We start from the raw sequence: 21,006 nt of genomic DNA, 5'->3' as shown, positions 1-21,006 counted from the left end.
TCTGTTGGGGCCCTCCCATTTCAACCACCCTTCCTTCTCTACCTTTTTCTTCAAAAACTTAAGCTACTTAGACTGATGCTGGCAGGGTCGGCAGATATAGGCTTCTCTTCTATTGAATAAGGAATTCCGATAAAATTTTAACAACGTATTTGTTAAGCATTTCATGTATTTATACATGTACATTGACCCATGACCAGATGGCGTTATATACACGTAACCTGATCAGTTAGTATATGTTGGTGATTGTTTACCGTGAAAATGGTAATTACAATTTAATTTGATTAGGGGACTCTAAATATACGTGATCTATTTTTATGCCGGTTGTTATGCAGTTGATGCTATGTATGTCAGACTTAGGAGCGAAATAAGAGTTAAAGATGAAATGATAACCAAATTGATAGGTAGACAATCGGGGGCCTCGAGGTCGATTTCGGGGCTCGACCGTGAGCTATCGAAGGTAATAGAAGTATGACTAACAGTTATGATAAAATCAAAGAAGGCTCTTTATGGCCAATGATAAGCAATAAATGATGAACAATAATGAAGATAATATATGGAAGCAATAATATCAAGAGAATATGTAAGAGAGCAGAGAGAATATTGTTTTATATTTCTTGTGGAGCAACTGAAGCAACAGATCCTTACAAAATTACAAGGACTCCCTTTATATAGGAAAGAAATCCCAGCATAGTACAAAATACATTCATTACATAGATATGGGGATAGGACAGCTGAATGACACCCTGATTTGGGTTCAGAATAGCCTACTAGACATTGTCAGTCCTAGCCGTGCGCCTTGGGAACTCTCCGTTTTTACTATAGCCGGGGTCAACATTACCTCAAGGTCAAGTGTCGACGAACCTTGAGGAAGGAAAACTAGACCGTAGTCTCGTAGCCTCGAGCCTTCGCGATGATCTTCCGAGGTACCTTGATTACGTTATATCGGACCCTCATATTCTACCATATATAGATAGTCCCCGCGTTTCTTAGAGTTGAGCGACAAGAAACGACTTTGGGAACCATCTTTCCAAATTTTCCCGTGAAAATATCATATTGAAGGTGTAAGCCTTTGTGATAACCGGAACGTCCCGTCAGTCCACTTTTCCAGAATTATTCACTACACTGTCGACCTTTATTCTTCCGAACAATAATATCGTCGTCAGTCCATTTTTCAAAATGCATTGATTGCTCCTGCCGATACATCTTTCAAGGACATTAATGGGGTCGTCGGTAACACTGCCATCCCCTATAAAAGGGGACCTCCTGGAACCACTTCTTTATTCAAGTGTTCTCAGATTAGTCTTTCGACCTTCTCTTCTCTTTATCCCTATCCATTGTTATTTTCCATGTTTGAGCCCTGCGGTCTTAGGGCTGTATGGCGGCGTTTTCATCAGTTATGCCGCGACCCTTTCCTAGGGCTTTCTCTTGCCGAGCAAGATTACACTGATTTGTTGTTGTCGTCGTTGTTGTTGTTATTACTGCTGTCGTCATTAGCTCGAGATGGTGAGACAGGGAGGCTAATCTCTTCCGTCTTGGGAAGGTGTTTGGACTATACACCGCTGCTCATGAGGGCACTCAGACTATACACCGCTGCCCACTCTCCTACTCCGGCCTGGTGTGGCACTTCACCCCCTTTGCTTTCCGTGGGGTGAAGTGGTACCTCTGGCCGGTAGCTTGCACTACATCATGTCCCAAGAAGTGGACTCAAAGTATCCGTGCAAGTGAGGCTGACGCCCGCCAAGTCTTCTACCAGGCCGTTATCTTCCTGGCCAGGGTGAAGCCTTAGTTCTTTGGCGGGCTATGGCATTTTTTCATCCCTTTCTGCTCCTCCCACTTTCCTCTTCTTCATCTTCTCCTTTGAAGATTCTACTTTGGGAGACCGAGATGGGACTGTTGAGGAAGCGGTGCTTGAGTATACTGCCACCGAGGGTGCTTCATGGAGAATAAGCTGGGCTCTGAGCTCTAATCATATATGTACACCTTTTTTTTTCTTTGCTTCTGTGTAAGGACCCCCCGTGGGCTTTTATAACCATATGTAAGGACCCTTCGTGGGCTTTTGTAATCAAGTGTTTATGAATACACAGATGTTTCCCCAATTTTGTCTCTGATGTTTGCTATGTTACCTTTTACTTGCGCTTATGGAAACTCTGAATGCATGATCCCACCGGTCGGTGTTGATATCGAGCCTAGGTGGAAATATATTTCTCTGATCTTTGATTGATTAACGTGACTCCCCGTGGAACCCTTTGCCATTCCCTTGGATCGAGCCTGGATTGGACCGATAAACTCGGGTCGTCGGGACCCTTACTTCTGGTTGAATGGAAGTAATACTTCGAATCTTTAGACTTTCGAGAGCAGTTTTTATGCTTTGCAATAATCTTCGAGGGGGAATTCGCTTGGGAACCCGAGAATGGAAGCTATCTTTGGACTTTTCGAGAATAGTCCCCGAGTGGGGTTTGCTCAGACTTGGGCCATGTGGAAGTTTATTTTGATCTTATCATAAATAGCCTTAAGGCATTGTAGGTAGATCCAGAATGAGATTTTACCCGAATTTAGATGGTACCCCGTGGTCAAGCCCATATGGGTGAAGCTTAAATGCCTGTTTCCTTGGAGCCTAACTCCTTTTTGCCGGAAGTCCTTGAAGTCGGGTACCACCTCGAGGCTCGTAATGGTGTCATCAGCTTCCTGGAGCTTGACTTCCTTTTTGATGGAGGTCCTCGAGGCTTGGGACATGCGGTGATACTGACTCCATAGAGCCAACTTCTTTTTTATGCAGGTCCTCAAGGTTGGGTACCACCTCGGGACTGGCGATGATTACGTTGGCTCGTTAGAGCCTAACTTAGTTTTGATGGAGGTCCTCGAGGTCGGGTACCACCTCATGACTGGTAATGATTACGTTGGCTCCTTAGAGCCTAACTTCTTTTTGATGGAGGTCCTTGAGGTCGGGTACCACCTCGGGACTTGCGGTGATACCGTTGGCTCCTTAGAGCCTAACTTCTCCTTGATGGAGGTCCTTGAGGTCGGGTACCACCTCGGGACTGGCAATGATTACGTTGGCTCCTTAGAGCCTAACTTCTCCTTGATGGAGGTCCTCGAGGTCAGGTACCACCTTAGGACTGGCGATGATTATGTTGGCTCCTTAGAGCCTAACTTCTTTTTGATGGAGGTCCTCGAGGTCGGGTACCACCTCGGGACTGGCGATGATTACGTTGGCTCCTTAGAGCCTAACTTCTTTTTGATGGATTTTTGAATGTGTACACGTATCCCTTCGCACTGCCCCCCCTCCCCCCCCCCTATAGGGTTGTGCTAGATTTCTGTTTAAAGCATCGGGTTACCTTGGTGCAGATCCATCCATAATTTTGGCGGATAGTGTTGATGATGAGATTTTTCGTGGAGAAGGCTGGACCTTGCTTCACGCTCAGTCGTCTTATCAGGCTATACCAGCCCTTTCACCATCGGGGTCTGCTAACCTTGTGATGCCGGTCGACTACGCACTTCGTTATTGATGATGGGAGTCGATAATTTGAGACGTCCGAGTCCGTACCGCTAACATTATCCCTGCGGAGCTTATGCCATTCCCTAAGGAATGGAATTATACGCGTAAGTGGTACATTCCGTGCCTTCTTAATTTCGTTTATGGCAAAGGCTGATTTCGTAACTGTGCCTTCTTTTTTTTTTCAGCGGTTGCATGGGCGCCGGGCGATGTTCCTGATCTGCCGGATTGGATTCGGAAGTTGGCAAACCATTCGACTTGTGATGAGCGCAAGTGGCGAGATTTGTCCTGGGCAGATGGGGAGCAAAACATCATAGTGTGTGTTGTGCTATTTTTTCCTTTTCCTTCCTTTATTTGGAGAGGTAATTTCCCTTTCTATGTGCTAATCTTGCTGTTGTAGCAATCGGAGAGCCTTCTGAGGTGAGGCCGCACTTCTTTGGAGAGGGGGAAAGGTCGCTAGCCTCCATGCTAAAGAACGACAACAATAAGCGGGAGATGTCTTTACAGGGCGATGGCGCTCAAAGCCGGGCGAGGCTGGACCGAGGCTCCGGAGCGCGGGCATCATTTGAGCCTGCTGCGCCCGTGGTTCCTGGTTTTGGAAAGGTCGTTTCCCCGTTGTTGTTGCCTTCCCTTTCCATCGACAGTGCTTCGAGGGATACTAGAAACCCTTGTCGCACACTCCGAGCAACCGTGTCTCGACCGGAGTCAACTCTTTCAGAGCTAAAGGAGCTAGGTTGACAGATGCATGTTCGGCTTTCGAGGAAGCCCAGCGGCTTCACTTCGGGGTGAGTTCCGACATAGGCCTTTTGATTTTCGCATCTTGCCTTTCTTATCGGGTTTTCTTTTGCAGGCCTTCGATAGGCTTAAGTCCGGGCTGCTCCGTCATGAAGCCAGCCTGCGGAAAGCTCTGAAGGAGCAGGTAGTTTTCTGTCCCGGGTGAGTATGTGTCCCGTCTTCTGGCTCCTGCGGCTAACACTTCGTTTATCTCAGTCACAGAAAAGGATGGAGGCCCTGGAGCGTCTTCGGGATGAAGCTAGCCGAACCCAGAGTAAATATGATGAGCTAAGAGCTTGGGCGGAGGTTCAGGCTCTAGAGGAGAAGGGCGCCCTGGCTAAAGTTCCCGCCTTTGAGGCCCAACACCGCTCCGCTCGTGACAATGCTTTGGTTCAAGCAGATGCGATTACGAAGCTCGAGTTCGAGCTTTTGAAGGTAAGGGCTGAGATCATTGATGCCCGGGCTGAAGGTGTAACGAGCCGAACTAAGGCTGACCAGGAGATGTCGATCTATTTAAAGGACGTTGCTGATGCTCAATCTGGGTTGCAAAAGGCCCTCGATCGTGAAGACAAGATCAAGGAATATGCTCACTGTAAGTCTCGGAGGAAAAATCTCGATGAGGTTCGCGCTAGAGGATTTGCTATCTCAGAAGAGTTGGCGCGAGCGAGGGCGGACGAGCGTGATGCTTGGTTACTTCTGTCTGGCACCGATAATAGCAAAGATGAGGCCGATGGGCCATAGCCCCCAGAGGGGGGGGGGGCGCAGATTCTGCCATCTGTATGTAGCATTTTCAAAGCATGTTTTGTAAATGGAGCTTGCGTTTTTTCTCATATGTGTATGTACAAAAGAAAACCTTGCGGATTTACTTTTTTTGTATCTCTTTCTGTATTGCATTTGGTCAAGTGAACTGGTCTTTTCAGTCGAGAGGAATCCTTAGATTCGTGATATGGCCCTGAGGCTCATCGAGCTGGCCCGTAGGCTTCTATGTACTCGGTCGATGCGAGCCTTTAGTATAAGTTGGCGTTTGAGCTCTTATGCTTTTGTTTTTAGGCATGTTTTGATCAACTGTTTTGGGTTTAGTCTCCGAGTCAGGTTTCGACTCGAGCTCATTTAACCCTCAAGTTTTTATGTTCAAAGTTGGCCCTTAGGCTTTTACCTGTTGGGTCGGTATGACCTTTTACGTGGTCTGGCAACGATGGCTCTTACGCCTTGGGTCGAAGCGACCTTTTATGTGGGCTGGTGATAATGGCTCTTATGCCTTTGCTCTTAGACATTCTAGTTGACTATTTTGGGTTCAGTCTCCGAATCGAGCTACGACTCGAGCTCATTCGACCCTCAAGTTTTGATCTGTGTGGGCTGGAGACAATGGCTCTTACGCCTTGGGTCGATGCGACCTTTTATGTGGGCTGGCGACAATGGCTCTTACACCTTGGGTCGATGCGACCGTTTATGTGGGCTGGCGACAATGTCTCTTATGCCTTGGGTCGAAGAGACCTTTTATTGGCTTTGGTTTTCCCTCATCAAGGACTTTTGAAATAGTTTTTGCATGACTCTTCGACGGTTCGAGAAGAACCTCGATTACGAGTCGTTATGTGTCGATGATTGAGCACCTCGGGAGGTTTGGCTCGGGGACTGAGTATCTCGAAGCCTGTGATTTGGAGCTAACATGGTTGAAGCTCTTTTGCCTATGTCGAGGGTAGCCTATTTAACCGGTTCTTTTCAAAGTAGATTCGAAGTAATTGAAGGCCTGTGATTTTGTAGCTGCGGTCGGGCGTCCTCGAGTTTCGTTAGTTTGGCTGGTACAGCCTTATGACCGTAGCCATTTGTGCTTGGCCGGAGCCATTTTTAATCCCGAGTGATGTTGTTTGGGCGTCTATATCGAGGGTATGCCTTTTAGGGGTCTTACAAGTTCGATATATAGCCTAAACTTTGAGATCGGGTTATGCCTTTAGCAAGCTCTTACAAAATTTTAATGCATTTAAGGTCTTACAATTTTTAGATACTTGGTACAAGTATGGTTCATGCCTTGCTTGAGGTCTTACAGATATTGCCACTTGGTGCAAGTGTGGTTCATGCCTTGTTTAAGGTCTTACAGATGCTGTTGCTGCCTTGTGTAGGTCTTATGAGATTGAGTCTGCCTGCTCGGGGTCTTACGGCCTCGAGTTTTATAATGGATGGTGGTTGGAGAAAGTCCCCGAGTTATTGAGGATCTTTTGGCTCGGGAGCCATTGCGATAGAGATGACGATTTGACGGCAGTACCCGAACTTATCGAGGATTTCTCGGCTCGGGAGCCATTACTTGCAAACTTGGTGCTGCCTCATTCAAGGGCTTACGATTTCTCTAACCCGGAGTTCGTATGGCTTTGAGTTTTCGACGCCAGTCCCTGAGTGTTCGGGGCGTTTTTGGCTTTGGAGCCATTTTGTGATTTTGATGTTACCTCGTTGAGAGCTTATGAGTTTGGAGCTCTGACCCGGGGGTTGCATTGTTTGAGTTGTCGATGCCAGTCCTCGAGTGTTCGGGACATTTTTGACAGAGGAGCCGTTGTTGCAAAAATATCGAGTTTCTCTTTAAGCGTGATATGCTTTGATGAAAAGTATTCTTCAATCACTTGGTACAAGTATACATGCCTTTGCTATTAGGAGCTTGGTTGTTCTATGCAGACACGGTTCGTTTGACCGTTTGGTCCGCTACATTATTTTCCTATCGGAACCCTGTTCGACATGTCTTAGCTTCTCCGAGAAGGTGATCTTCCGGGGGGATGCCCCCCAGTATTCGAGGTTGATTGCAAAAGAAGCCTTGAATACTTGTTGAGTTTTCTCTAGGTAACATATAGGTGTTGCCTGGTTAAAAACCTTGCCGGTAAAACCCTTTTTGGGATGAAAACCCGGTCAAAGGAAAAGAGTGTAATGCATGCTTTTGAAACCTAAGGCCTTCGAGTTAGAGAGTTCTTTGGCCGTTTTGATCGAATACTTGCACTTAGGTCAGCGTAGAATGTAATTGAAAGAGAAAAGAGACGGTCATACCTCAGTGTGGAGCGCGTCGGCGATGTTTCGACCGTTTGTTATTAGGACGCGGTATGGTCCTTTGCTTCGTTTGGTTCGGACTTAGCCGAGGGCGTAGCTTGCTATCGCTATTTTACTGTTTGATTATCCTTTGGCTCCTTCGAGGGTGGATACACTAGTGTTGATGTTACATCGTGCACCGCAAACATTTCCCTCGCCGCATGTTGTTCCCCGTAAACAGTTTTAATCCCATCCTTTGTTGGGAATTTCATCATTTGGTGGAGGGTGGATGGTACTGTTCTCATGCAGTGTATCCACGGCCTCCCGAACAAGGCGTTGTACCTCATGTCTCCTTCAATGACATGGAATTTGACATTTTGGGTCACGCCGGCCACATTGACTGGAAGGGTGATTTCTCCTTTCGTTATTTCACTCGCCATGTTGAATCCGTTGAGGACTCGAGTGGCGGGCACAATTTGGTCAAGCAGTCCGAGATGCTCTATTACCCTCGACCTGATAATGTTGGCGGAGCTACCTTGATCCACGAGTACACGATTTATTTGAAATGTATTTACGAGGAAAGAGATTACCAGTGCGTCATTGTGAGGTTGAGACAAGGTCTCAGTGTCCTCTTCGCTGAATGTGAGGGCGTCTTCAGGTATGTACCCTTGGGTTCGCTTTTCTCTGGTGATGGATATTTTCGTCCTTCCCATCACGGGTTCCTGTGGAGTATCGACGCCTCCCAAGATTATGTGGATGACATTTTGTGGCTCATTCGCTTTGTTCTTCTTAGCCGCCTCTCTTTCTCGGAACTGATTTTTGGCCCGGTCACTTAAGAGTTCTCAGAGGTGACCTTTATTGAGTAGTCTGGCTACTTCTTCTCGGAGCTGGTGGAAATCCTCGGTCCTGTGGCCATGTGTGTTGTGAAACTCACATATTAAGTTATGATTTCTTTTTGAAGGATCTGATTGCACACGCCTTGGCCACTTGGCATCTTTGATTTTGCTGATGGTGAACACGATGTCTGATACATCAACGTTGAAATTGTATTCTAACATGCAAGGTGCCTCTGCTGGCCCCGTATGCCTATCAAACCCGGTTCTATTGACGATTCCCCGAGGATTCTATCCTCGGTCCATCCGTCGATCGTTGCGGGGTACATTGTGCTTTGGGGCATTCCTCCTGTCTTCGATGTATAGCTGGTACCTTTCCTTGTTTGGTTTTGGCTCTTTTGGCAGAAGCCTGCTTGGATATACTATGCCCGAGGGGGCCCCCAGCTGGTCGTCCTCGACCTTGATTTTTGACTGGTATCGGTTATGAACATCCAACCAAGTCACGGCCGGGTACTCGACTAGGTTCCGCTTCAGCTGTTTCGAAGCCACCGAGCTTCGTTCGTTCAGACCTTGAGTGAAGGCCTGCATCGCCCAGTCGTCAGAGATCGATAGCAGTTCCATTCGTTCCATTTGGAAGCGAGATATGAACTCTCGCAGCATCTCATTATCTCTATGTTTAATCTTGAAGATGCTGGATTTCCTTGTTGCTACTTTGATGGCGCCAGCATGTGCCTTAATGAAAGAATCCGCTAACATGGCAAATGAATCTATCGAGTTTGGGGCCAGGTTGTGATACCACATCATTGCCCCTTTAGAGAGCGTTTCCCCAAACATTTTCAGCAGGACGGACTCGATCTTGTCGTCCCTTAGGTTGTTAACCTTCACTGCACAAGTGTAGGCGATGACGTGCTCGTTGGGATCTGACGTTCCGTTATACTTTGGGAGGTCGGGCATTCTGAACTTCTTTGAAATGGGTTTCGGAGCCGCTTCCTATGGGAACAACTTCTGTACGAACTTCTTTGAGTCCACACCTTTCAAGATCGGGGGCGCTCCTGGAATTTGGTCGACCCTAGAGTTGTAAGTCTCGACCTTCTTATCGTTGGCTTCTATCATTTTCTCGCCCTGTTCGATCCTTCTGGTGAGGTCCTCGAGTATTTTTACGATTATGGGATCGGCCATCGACCCATTATTACTCGACCTCTCCGGTACCTGTTCGGTCGGGGGAGCTGTCCCCGGTGCTACTGTGCTAGGAGTTTTCTAATGGCTTTGTAGCTGAGCAATAGCCAACTATTGTGCCTGCAACATTTCAAAAATAACATGAAGGCTAACTTCCCGTTCTCCCCGGGTTGGGGTTTTCTGGGCTTCTTGTTGGTCGTCTTGGTGTATGCTCCTGTTAGTGTGGGAGCTTATTTCGACGTGTTGAGCGTCGCGCGAGACTTTGTCCACCGGAATTAGTCCTGGTGTGTTCTCAAGGTTTTGTGGTGGCTCACCAACACCTGGAACGACCACACCATTCTCTCTGTGGTTCTCAAGGTTATTGTTTACTGAATCAGACATTCTGACCTGAAATCAATGATCTTTGGACAAGAAAAAGCGTGAAAGATAACTTTCCTTGTGTAATGGAACCAGCAAGAAAATAATCACTATTATTTTTAGCCCCACGGTGGGCGCCAAACTGTTTACCGTGAAAATGGTAATTACAATTAAATTTGATTATAGGACTCTAAAAATACGTGATCTATTTTTATGCCGGTTGTTAAGCAGTTGATGCTATGTATGTGAGACTTAGGAGCAAAACAAGAGTTAAGGATGAAACGATAATCAAACCGATAGGTAGACAATCGGGGGCCTCGAGCTCGTTGATCCGGGGTCTCGATGTCGATTTTGGGGCTTAATCGTGAGCTATCGAAGGTAATCGAAGTATGACTAACAGTGATGATAAAATCAAAGAAGGCTCTTTATGGCCAATGATAAGCAATAAATGATGAACAATAATGAAGATAATAACTGGAAACAATAATATCAAGAGAATATGTACGAGAGCAGAGAGAATGTTGTTTTATATTTCTTGTGGAGCAGCTGAAGCAACAGATCCTTACATAATGACAAGGACTCCCTTTATATATGATAGAAATCCCAGCATAGTACAAAATACATTAATTACATAGATATGGGGATGGGACAGCTGAATGACACCCTGATTTGGGTTCAGAATAGCCCACTAGACTTTGCCAGTCCTAGCCGTGCGCCTTTGGAACTCCCCGTTTCTACTATAGCCGGGGTCAATATTACATCAAGGTCAAGCGTCGACGAACCTCGAGGAAGGAAAACTCGATCGTAGTCTCGTAGCCTCGAGCCTTCGCGATGATCTTCCGAGGTACCTTGATTACGTAATATCGGACTTTTCGATTCTATCGTATACAGTAATGTTGCCACTGTGGCCGAGACGATATGATGGATTCCCTCAGAGGCTTGATGATGTTATGTACACCTATGCCTATGCATGACACGACATTTATATGCACGTGCATGACATTTTAAATGTTTCAGAATTTACAAAGTTATTAAGACTTACAGATGGATTTCTTTATTCCATGTTTCATCTATGTCTTTTATGTACTGATTTTCAGACCTTACTACTCAGTACATTATTCGTACTGATGCCCTATTTCCCGAGGCTTGCGGTTCATGCTCGCAGGTGCAGGTAGGTATCTCGATCAGCGAGAGTTGGCGTGCTCCACTTGATTCGTAGTTGCTTGTGATTTTGGTATGATATGATTGTATATATGTATATGGGTATGACATGGCTCAGTCCCTTCTTTGTACAGTTGTATTTCTTTTAGAGGTCTGTCGACAGTTATGTATGGTCAAATATTATGTGGCCTTGTCGGCTTCCAGATTTGGGTATATAGTTGTCTATAGCAGCCTTGCCGGCTCACCCACTGTATTCCGCATGTATATGTACATATGTCTTTCGACAGGTTTCCCTCACATATGTTATTCATGTTTATATCTTAAACGCATACTTTAGAGTGTTCGACAGGTAGGACTCGGGCACCAATCGCGGCCCATCGGTTTGGGTCGTGACAAAAGTGGTATCAGAGCAGTTCTGTCCTAGGGTTGTCTACAGACCGTGTCTAGTAGAGTCTTGTTTATCGGTGTGTTGTGCACCAAACTTATAGACAGGAGGCTACAAGACATGTAGGATGTTATCCTCTCTTTTTATCTTAGATTGTGCAATATAAGAATTCATGTTCCTAACGATATGTTATGTTTTCAGCGATGCCTCTGAAGACTACAACCGCCGAGAAGGGAAAGTCCATGGCTAGTGAGACTACTAGTCGAGCGCCACGAGTTACCAGGGCTCGAGGAGAGTCTCATAGTGAGATTCCATCTCAGACTTCACATACCCCACCCTCTCCAGAAGAGTTTCGAGGGGCACCAACTCCAGCGCCTTTCCCTATACGTTCAGCCCCTCAGCCAGATGCACCGGGTCAGGAGATGAGAGATGCTATTTAGCTATTAACTCGATTAGTAGCCGCACAGGCTCGGCGTCAGGAAGTAGGTATTGGTCATACAGATAGGTCCGTCAGTGCGAGGGTTCGTGATTTCATTAATTTGGACCCTCCGATATTCACTGGGGAAGATCCAAACAAAGAGCCTCAAGTATTTATCGATAGAATGTAGAGGACTTTGAGGGTAATAATGGCTTCTACGACTGAGTCAGTTGAGCTAGCTTCCTATAGACTCCAAGATGTTGCAGTTAATTGGTACGAGTCTTGGGAATTATACAGAGGTGAGGATGCCCCTCCAGCAGTATGGCAGGAGTTTACTGAAGTTTTTATTCATCATTATCTACCACCAGAGCTTAGGCGGGCCAGAGTTGATAGGTTCTTGAACCTTTGGCATGGTAACATGAGTGTTCGGGAGTACAGTATTCAGTTTGATTCATTGGCTAGGTATGCTCCCACTATTGTATCTAAGATATAGGTTCACCGGTTCGTGATGGGGTTAGAGCCACACTAACGATTGTATGTCGGTCTCACTTCAGTCAGACATGGATATTTCTCGTATTCAGGCATACGCTCAGGGTGTAGAGGAGCGTAAGAAGAAACACAATGCTGATCGTGAGCATGATAGGTCCCAGAATAAGAGAGCGAGGTCTTCGGGACCTTCTGGAGAGTTTTGAGGTGGTCAGAGACAACAGTACCCGGGTATCCAGCCCAGCCATCGGCTAGCGTACCCCCTCAGTTTGGCGGCAAGAGATTTGATCGTTCCACATAGTCAGGGTCTGGTCAGAATTCCAGGGCCTCAGGTTCTCAGTACAGGGGTGAGTCAAGTTAGATGAGGCTGCCCTTGCCACGATGTGCTCAGTGTGGTAAGAAGCATGCCGGGCAGTGTCATATAGGATTGGGTGTTTGTTATACTTGTGGTTATCCGGGCCACGCTATGAGGGATTGTCCGATGAGAGGTGATGCAAGCATAGCTCAGCCAGCAGGATCTGTAGGTGGTTCATCAAGCACCAATGAGTCGTGGTAGAGGTAGAGGCGGAGCATCTAGCTCGAGCGGTCCTCAGAATCGCATTTATGCATTTGCAGGACGAGAGGATCAAGAGTCATCACCTGATGTTGTTACAGGTATATTTTCAGTCTCCTCATATGATGTATATGCACTGATTGACCCAGGTTCCACCTTATCATATGTTACTCCGTTGGTTGCTAGTAAGTTTGGAATAAAACCTGAATTGGTTAAATCTTTTGAGGTGTCTACACTTGTTGGGGACTCAGTGATAGCTAAGCGAGTATATAGGGGTTGTATAATAGTAGTTCATAGTCGATCTACCGTAGCGGACCTAACCGAATTAGATATGGTAGAATTTGATGTTATAATGGGTATGGATTGGCTGGGTTCTTGTCATGCCAACGTTGATTGTAGATCAAAGATAGTCCGATTTCAATTTCTAGGGGAGCTTGTTTTGGAGTGGAAAGGTAATACAGCGTCGCCGAGAGGTAGATTTATTTCCTATCTCAAGGCAAGGAAGATGATCAGAAAGGGCTGTATTTATCACTTAGTTCGGGTTCAGGATGTGGAAGTAAAGTCACCAACTATATAGTCCATCCCTGTGGTTAATAAGTTTCCTGATGTTTTTCCCGATGAGCTTCCGGGTCTTCCGCCAGACCTAGAAATTGAGTTTCCTATTGACCTACTACCAGATACTATTCAAATATCTATTCCTCCCTATAGAATGGCTCCCACAGAGCTAAAAGAGTTGAAGGAACAACTAAAGGACTTGCTTGAAAAAGGCTTTATCAGACCTAGTACATCACCGTGGGGAGCGTTATTTATGAGGAAGAAAGATGGTTCCTTACGGATGTGTATTGGTTATAGACGGTTGAATAAGGTGACGATCAATAATAAGTATCCGCTCCCGAGGATTGATGATTTATTAGATCATTTTCAAGGTGCAAGTGTTTTTCAAAGATAGACTTGAGGTCCGGGTACCATCAGGTAAGCGTTAAGGAGGAAGATATTCCGAAGACAGCATTCAAGACTAGATGCAGACACTTTGAGTTTAGTGTTATGTCATTCGATTTGACCGATGCCCCAGCAGTATTCATGGATTTGATGAACCGTGTGTTTAGGTCCTTTTTAGATCTATTCGTAATTGTATTTATCGATGATATATTGGTATATTCTCGGTCGGAGGCTGAGCATGCAGATCATTTGCGTACTGTGCTCAGAGTTCTACAAAAAGGGAAGTTGTATGCAAAAAAATTTTAAATGTGAATTCTGGTTGAACTTTGTAGCTTTCCTTGGGCATATCATTTCGGGTGAAGGCATCTGGGTGGATACACAAAAGATTGAGGCAGTAAAGACTTGGCCTAGACCCACAACACCGACGGAGGTTCGTAGCTTTCTTGGTTTGGCAGGCTATTATAGGATATTTGTAGAGGGATTTTCTTCCCTTTCAACACCTTTGACAAAGTTGACTTAGAAGGGAGCAAAGTTTCAATGGACTGATGCGTGCGAATGGAGTTTCCAGGCATTGAAGGACATATTAACTTCAGCACCGTTTCTAACGCTCCCAAGGGACCGATGGCTACATTATCTATTGTGACACTTCAGGCGTTGGATTGGGTTGTGTGCTGATGTAGCATGGTAAGGTTGTAGCTTTTGCTTCTAGACAACTAAGAAAGCACGATAAGAACTACCCGACCCACAATTTAGCGTTAGCCGCGGTGATTCATGCACTAAAGACGTGGAGTCACTACTTGTATGGCATTCATGTTGATATCTATACGGATCATAAGAGCCTCCAGTATATTTTAAGCAAAAGGAATTGAATTTACGTCAAAGGAGATGGTTGGAGCTACTTAAAGACTATGACGTTGATATTTTATACCATCCGGGGAAGGTGAACGTAGTAGCCGACGCCCTCAGCCGTAGATCTATGGGTAGCCTGTCATATTTACAGCCAGAAAAGAGGGGGATAGCCCATGAGATTCATCAGCTAGCTAGTCTTGGAGTTCGGTTACTGGACTCAAGTGATATTAGAATTACTATTCAAGATACGACAACATCCTCTTTAGTAACTGAAGTAAAGGAACGCCAGTATGAGGTTCCTATGTTAGTTCGTTATAGGGATACCACCCCTCGGAAGGAGAAGACACCGTTTGAGATTGCAGAAGATGGGTCCCTCAGATATGGAGGACGATTATATGTCCTTAATATTGCAGGGCTGCATCGGCAGGTTGTGGGAGAAACTCACTATTCTCGTTATTCTATCCATCCAGGAGCGACAAAGATGTATCATGATATCAGGGAAGTATATTGGTGGGACAAAATGAAAAAGGATATAGGGGAGTTTGTTGCTCAGTGTCCTAACTATCAGCAGGTTAATATTGAACATCGAAAACCCGGTGGATTATTGCAGGTTATGGAGATTCCGACTTGGAAATGGGAAGTAATCAATATGGATTTTATCGTAGGCTTACCTCGTACCTAGCGTAAGTTCGATTCGATATGGGTGATTGTTGACAGGCTTACAAAGTCAGCACATTTTCTACCCATTATGACTACATATTCCGCAGAGGATTATGCAAGACTTTATATTAAGGAGATAGTACGACTGCATGGTGTCCCTGTATCTATTATCTCAGATAGAGGAGCTCAATTTACAGAATAATTTCTGTAGGTCTTTAAAAAAGATTGGGGACTCAGGTAAGTCTTAGTACAACATTTCATCCCAAGACAGACGGACAGGCTGAACGTACTATTCAGACACTTGAGGATATGTTACGAGCTTGTGTGATAGACTTCAAGGGTAGTTGGGATGATCATCTGCCGCTTATTGAGTTTGCGTATAATAATAACTAGCATTCCAGTATTTAGATGGCTCTATACGAAGCTCTTTACAGGCAGAAGTATAGGTCTCCTATAGAGTGGTTCGATGTTGGGGAAACTACATTAGTAGGACCAGAATTGGTACAACAGGCAATCAAGAAAATTAAGCTTATACAGGAAAGGCTATTAGCAGCTCAAAGCTGTCAGAAGTCTTATGCGGATAATCGACAGTGAGACTTGGAATTTCAGGTTGACGATTGGGTATTCCTAAAGGTATCACCGATGAAAGGCATCACAAGGTTCGGAAAAAGGGGAAAACTTAGCCCTCGGTACATTGGACCATATAAGATCATACGCAAGGTAGGCCAGGTAGCATATGAGTTAGACTTGCCTTCGGACTTGGAGTCTGTACATCCAGTCTTTCATGTGTCTATGCTCCATAAATGTATCGGAGATCCTACCAGAGTTGTGTCAGTTGACGACGTTCAGGTCACAGAGCAGCTATCATATGAAGAAACTCCCATTGCCATATTAGACAGACAGGTTCCGAGATTGAGAACTAAAGATGTAGCTTCGGTGAAAGTACTTTGGAGAAACAACAATGTGGAAGAAATGACTTAGGAGGTCGAGAAAGACATGAAGTCTAGATATCCCTACTTATTTCCTCCTCCAGAGAAGGGTCCGACTGAGACATCATAACCTTAAGGTACGTGTATGGGTTCTTGTGTTAGTTATTGTCATTGGTCGTGTGAGGCCATTGTCGTTATTGATGATTGTGGTTCTATGTGGCATTGAATTATTGAGTTCTACAAGAAGAGTTGGTAGTAGTATTGTTACAAAGGATACTCTGCCAAAGTTATATAGATCACGAGGAGTTAAACATTCGAGGATGAATGTTTCTAAGGGGGGAATGATGTTACATCTCGCGTTTTCATACGTTAAAATTTCATCTTCAGTTAATCAGCGTAAACTCGGGGATGAGATTATCTTGTGGTTAACATATTTATGCTATTTATAACAAGCAATAAGTAAGTGCCATGAATGATAAAGGATACACGAATTAAAGAAAATGAGTTTCGTTGAAGGTCGTCGATTAGAGATAAAATACGGTCAGAACAATAATACCCGATATTTATGGACTAGTACCATATAAGGTACCATATGACTGTGATAGTATGATGTATAAAGTATATTAAAAATGAGTAGTGTTTTAAGTATTTTGAGACAATTCTTAATTATGCGCGTAATTGGTTAGTTACCGGGTAACGGGACATTACCTAATTAATAAATTAGTAGATAAAGATTTAAAAATCCACCCCCCACGTGGCAGCAAGCCAATATTTAACCAAATGACTCTTAGTCATATTGGCTTAGGTGGCTATGTTAGATACCTTTCCCATTAATGTGTAAGACCTTCCTCCTAATTCAAAGTTGGTCTCATTTATACAAATTGGTCTCATTTGGACAGAGAATGACAAAGTGAATTATAAGTCTTTCTTCCTAATTCGAAATGTTTCAAGAACAAGTGAAAAAGCCGTTTCCACTATTATTCGTTTAATAGATTCGGAAAAGAGTTACAAAATTTCCAATGTTCTCCACTGAATCTTTGCATTCTAATGTGGTTGCATTGTCTACAAATTTCAAGCAATCTCAGACGCTAAGCTCCATCCAAAAAAAGCTTCCAATGAAATTCTTGCAAACAATTCCAACGAGAATTGTTAGAACCGTAGCAATGTAAAATTTTGCGGTTCTAAAGGAATACAGTACAATCTTTTCCAAGAATATTATACGGATTTTTCACTACTCCGGGTATGTTAAGGCTACCCCTTCTTTCTTTTTGGCATGATCCAAGTAATACAAATGAAACGAGCAAAATATGCAACTTTCATAAATGACTCTATTCATAGAAATACTAGGGGTGTCTATATTTTTTATTCCCCATGTGAATTATTATTATATCTTCTGTTCATGGGTCTCAGAAAAATACGTATTTGATATAGTTTAGCCGAAAGGTATATTGATTTTTGTGGCATTCCGATAAAATCTTATCAACGTATTTCTTATGCATTTCATGCATTTATACACGTACGTTGACCCATGACCAAATGGTGTTATATATGCGTATTTATATGTTTATATCTATGTATATGGGATATGGGAAAAGGTTACAGCGTTATATACGCACCACCACTTGATCAGTTGGTATATGTTGGTGATGTTGCCCACAGTGGCTGAGACGATATTATGGGATGCCCTCAGAGGCTTGATGATGTTATGTACACCTATACCTATGCATGAGACGACATTTATATGCACGTGCATGACATTTTAAATGTTTCAGTATTTACAAAGTTGTTAGGACTTACAGATGGATTTCTTTATTCCATGATTCATCTATGTCTTTTATGTACTGATTTTCATGCCTTACATACTCAGTACATTATTCGTACTGACGCCCTATTTTCCGGGGCCTGTGTTTCATGCCCGCAGGTGCAGGTAGGCAAGCCAACGGTCCCCCTTCTTAGGATCCTCGATCAGCAAGAGTTGGCATGCTCCACTTGATCCGAAGTTGCTTTTGATTTTGGTACGATATGCTTATATATATGTATATGGGTATGACGTGGCTCAGTTATGTATAGTTGGATAGTATGTGGCCTTGTCGGCTTCCAGTTTTGGGTATATAGTTGTCTATAGCAGCCTTGCCGGCTCGCCCACTATATTCCGCATGTACATGTACATATGTCTTTTGGACAGGTTTCCCTCACATATGTTATTCATATTTATATCTTAAACGCATGCTTAAGGGTGTTCGATAGGTAGGACTCGGGCACCCGTCGCGGCCCATCGATTTGGGTCGTGACACTAATCTTGCCTTATATTTGTCTATAGTACTTTCAGCTCTCATTTTTCTTTTAAAAATCCATATAGAACCCAAAGGTTTATTTTCTAGAGGAAGATCAACCAATTTTCAAGTTTGATTACTTAATATGGATTCTATCTCACTATTGACTACCTCTTTCTAATATTGTGCTTTCGAGCAAGACATTACTTCATTAAACGTTTGAGGCTCATTTTTCAACACGGCTGTCAGAAAATCTGGTCCAAATGAAGTATTTGTCCTCTAACATTTACTACGTCATGGATTTTTCTCATTAAACCTACTTTCCTTTGCTTTTTCTCGAGGTCGTTTAGGTATTTCAGTAGACGATTCACACTCATTTTTATACTGATGAATATTCTAAAAGAATTCAGCATTATCTGATTCTATTACCATATTAATATGAATATCTATATTATCTAATTTATGAACCAGAAAGTGATATGCCTTACCATTTATTGCATATCCTATGAAAATGCAATAAACTATTTTCGATCCAATCTTTAAACTTTTGAGTTTAAAAATTTGTACTTAGCAAATACTCCCACACTTAAAATATTTTAAGTTGGGCTTCCTTCCTTTCCATTTTCCATATGGAATGGATTGTGTTTTGCTATTGGAAACTCGATTGAGTATTCAGTTAACTGTAAGAATAGTTTCCCCCACAAGTTCTGGGGTAAACCAGAACTTATCAACAAGGCATTCATCATCTCCTTTAATGTTGTATTCATTCTTTCCGCAATTCCATTAGATTGCAGTGATTAAAGGGTAGTTGTTTGGTGAATAATGCCATATTCCTATGAAAATGCAATAAACTATTTTCGATCCAATCTTTAAACTTTTGAGTTTAAAAATTTGTACTTTAGCAAATACTCCCACACTTAAAATATTTTAAGTTGGGCTTCCTTCCTTTCCATTTTCCATATGGAATGGATTGTGTTTTGCTATTGGAAACTCGATTGAGTATTCAGTTAACTGTAAGAATAGTTTCCCCCACAAGTTCTGGGGTAAACCAGAACTTATCAACAAGGCATTCATCATCTCCTTTAATGTTGTATTCATTCTTTCCGCAATTCCATTAGATTGCAGTGATTAAAGGGTAGTTGTTTGGTGAATAATGCCATATTCCAAACTTATTTCTTAAAAAAGGAGACTCATATTCGCCACCCCGATCACGTCTTATCATTCTGATCTCTTTGTTTATTTGCGTTTCAACTTTATTTTTGTATTTCTTGAATACATTAATTACTTCATCTTTACTATTAAGTAAGTAAATATAGCAATATCTAGTATTATCGTCAATAAAAGTTATGAAATACTTTTTTTCACCGCGAGATGGTACTGGCTTTATGTAGCAAATATATGTGTGAATTAAGTCTAAAGGATTTGAATTCCTTTCAACTGACTTATAAGGATGTTTAGCATACTTTGAATTCACACATATTTGACATTTCGAATCATCACATTCAAATTTAGGCAATATATAGTTTTGAAGTTGACGTGACATAAAGGTGCATACCATAAATTATTTAACTCAAGTAAGTAAGAAGAATCTTGAAATTTATTGATATCAATAGCTATTACATTCAACTTGAAAAGACCCTCAGTTAGGTACTTTTTCCTACATACACATCATTCTTACTTATTATAACTTTTTCAGAAACAAACACACACTTAAATTCATTCTTGATAAGAAGTCTAGCAGAGACTAAATTCTTGCGAATTTCAGGAACATGAAAAATATTTTTGAGTCACAACTTTGCACAAAGACATATTCAAAGATATATTTCCAACTCCTTTAATTTTGGAAATTATGGAGTTTCCCATAAAAATAGTCTCGTCGGGCCTTGCGGGAACATGAGAGTTAACTTGTCACGACCCAAACTCCTAACCCGTCGTGATGGAGTCTAACACACCGGCTAGGCAAGCCAAAACTTAACAATAAGAAGCCAAAACAACTTAAAATATAAAAAATAGCATAAGTCTAAAACCTCAATGTAACAAAATACTGCCAATATAAGGACAATGCCCTAAAAATTGGTAAAGCCTGAAACTGAATAATAACAACACTGTCTGAACTGTAACAACAGTATGTAAGGAAAAGACAAGTCAAAACTACGACCAAGGATGCAACTCTACCTCGCCTCTCATAGATAATCCAACAAGCAAACCTACCGCTGGTAGCTGGTCCCCACACCTGGATATGCACAATTAAGTGCAGAGTGTAGTATGAGTACAACCAACCTAATGTACTCAATAGTATCGTAACTAACCTCGGCGAGATAAAAGAAGCATGAACTATAAATGATACTAGCTATAATCTGTACAGTTTCATCTTTTAGCAAGTACAGAACAATAATGAAACCAAGTCAATAGGCACAGGAAGAAACATCTGTGTGTATGTTTACAGTTTCTCAAATACTCTGTTTAGTCAATGTTCATCATATAGAGATGATATGCAGTCAAATCAGGTAAAATAATCACGAAAATTGCAAGTAACAATGAAATGCAAAATCCAAACAAACACTTAGCAGATGTCCTCAATCTTTCCATATCCTTACCCACCCACTGATCAGTTTTCCTTAATATCCGTGTGTACACCATCAGAGAGAAATATGAGAGGGTGACCCTAGGGGAATGGTTCCATATCCACACGCAAGCAAGGCCAATTCAACGTGCTA

The sequence above is a fragment of the Nicotiana attenuata genome, chromosome 2 (assembly GCF_001879085.1).
Source record: "Nicotiana attenuata strain UT chromosome 2, NIATTr2, whole genome shotgun sequence".
In the NCBI taxonomy this organism is placed as follows: Eukaryota; Viridiplantae; Streptophyta; class Magnoliopsida; order Solanales; family Solanaceae; genus Nicotiana; species Nicotiana attenuata.
This window is presented reverse-complemented; position numbering follows the sequence as displayed.